Source organism: Phaenicophaeus curvirostris, chromosome 35 (genome assembly GCF_032191515.1).
Source record: "Phaenicophaeus curvirostris isolate KB17595 chromosome 35, BPBGC_Pcur_1.0, whole genome shotgun sequence".
Classification (NCBI taxonomy): Eukaryota; Metazoa; Chordata; class Aves; order Cuculiformes; family Cuculidae; genus Phaenicophaeus; species Phaenicophaeus curvirostris.
The window spans coordinates 1419174-1421613 of record NC_091426.1 but is presented as its reverse complement, the minus strand read 5'-3'; positions in this window follow the sequence as shown (position 1 = coordinate 1421613).

Here is a 2440-nt window from a genome sequence, read left to right as displayed (position 1 = left end):
CCAACCCTTCTATGACCTTTTATTCTATGACCTGACTATTGTCTAACTCTCCTATGATGCAGCTTTCTATGACACAGATCATCTATTCTGCAGCATGTGTGTGATGAGACATATCAAGGACCCGACTCTTCCGTCACCTGAGTCCTCTGGGACCTGACCCTTCCACGACCAAACCCTTCAAAACCCCCCCAAAAATCACACTTCTATGACTCAGTTCTTCCATGACCCTAATATTCTATTTACCTTTTATGACCTGAATCGTATATGACCTGAGGCTTCTATGACCAAACACTTCCATGAACTTCCTAGAACTGAATTCCTCTGCCCCTAGGGTCACTTTGTTCGAAACAATCCTCACTGAGACCAATTAAGACTTCAAGTTACTCTGAGTTCTGTTTTTGAACTCTTGAGAGGCTTGCTCAATCTTCTCTCTGTAGGTGAGGTCCAAGGGCTCATCAGCAAATCCACGCTGGGTCTCATTAAACTACAGAAAGACTTAAGGAGCTCTTTCTCCTCCTGGAGTTCTCTTCTGCTCATCAAGCTTTGCCGAGCTCCTTGCAGTTATTTCCCAGTGTGGCTAAAGGGAGGACTTCAAAGTGCACCCATGAAAAATATGTCTTAGTTTAAAGTTTGTATTCCCGTACATTTCAGAATCATAGCAATGTTTGGGTTGAAGGGATCTTAAAGCCCATCCCGTTCTATCCCCCTTATTGTGTCCAACCCAAACCTCCCCTGGCACAGCTCAATGCCATTTCCTCTTGTCCCTTGACTTGAGAATTCTGGCAAATCAAACTCTCTGCGACTCGTTTTGGATGTTTAGAAAGCGAGCATCCTTGGACAGGGCTGGGGACATGAGGCTGTGATCCCCATCGATCACGGGCATCAGTCCCTGAGGGGGACCGGGCTGTGGAGCAGGCAGGGAGACGTCCACTGTACCAGTGCCAAGAGTGACAGATGGAAGCGTCTGTGCTCAGCAGATCTGCTCGCCCACCCCTTGTCTTCTCTTCCTCCTTCTCCTTTGCTTTGGCTGAACCGAAGGGCCGGGTAGGTGTCTGGGGCTGAGCCTCAGCGGCCGGGCCAGGCTGTGCCTTGGAGATGGAAAGGGCCAGTCTGTGGGGTGGCTTTAGTCAGCAGCGAAAGGGTTCTTGGGCGCTGGCAGAGGCTGCTCGGGGAGGTGGTGGAGTCACTACCCCTGGTGGTGTTTAAAAGATGGGTAGATGAAGTGCTCAGGGATATGGTTTAGTAGTGGACAGGTACCGTTGGAGTTGATGATCTCAAAGGTCTTTCCAAACCTAGCAATTCTATGATTCTATGATTTCTTTAAACATCGACAAAGTAACGCACGTACGGCACATGGGAACCGATCAAAACGTCTAACGCAGACAATGCTGGACGGTAGAGGATTCCAGCAGCTTCCCTGTGACTGGGCAGAAGAGGAGAACAGCTCAGCCTGGTGACAGAGCTTTGGGAGGAGGTGTCCAAGCTGAGCAGTATCGGGGACTCTGAGAAGGAAACTGACTGGTGGGATTGTACTCTGCAGCCCGCGAGAGCAATGTGCCAGCAGAGGAGACTAAAGACTCCCCAGCCTCCTCTCACCATTAGGGAGATGGAGGAGATCCAGGAGACAGAGTAGGATGGGAAAGGGTTTCTGCAGCCGCACCTAGAGTCCTGAGTGCAGTTTTGGGCACCACAGTATGCAAAGGATTGAAAAGTAGTGGGGAGAGTCCAGAGGAAGCCGGAGAGCTGTGGAAGGTATTAGAGGGGAAGGCGTTTGAGGAGTGGCTGACATCACTGGGTCTGTCCAGCCTGCAGAAGAGGAGACTAAGGGGAGACGTCAGACGCAGTCTGCCGTTTCCGCACAAGGCAGGAGGAGGAGCAGGTGCTGAGCTCTTCTCTCTAGCGACCAAGGACAGGACCTGAGGGAATGGCAGGAAGAGGCTCCAGGGGAGGTTTAGGGTGGATATCAGGAGAAGGTCCCTTCACACTCAGGACATTCTATGATTCTTTATTTTTCCTACAAACAAACCAACACCTCTTTCCAAGCAGTCTCAGCCGTCGCCTGAGACAACACACACATCATATAAAAGCAGTCGTGGAAAAGGACTGCAGTGTCATTTCATCACAAGTCGATCCCATTGGCATTTAGAAAAACTTGTAGGACTTTTGCAATGGACCTGACAGAGCCCGTCCTGTTTTCTCCTCCTGCTCCTTCTCCTTGGCTCTGGCTGAACTGAAGAGGCCGTCGGGCATCTGGGCTGTTCCTCAGCAGCCTGGTCCGTCAGCTTGGTTTGCCAGGAGAACGGAAAGGGCTTTTCTTCTTGAGGGTCCTTAGGAGACTGGTCCTTTTCAGGGAGACTCACGGTTCTGAATCCATGTGCCCTTGCTGAGGACGGGCAGGGCTCTTCTCCTTGGAGGACTCAGCGATCCCATGTAGAGGATT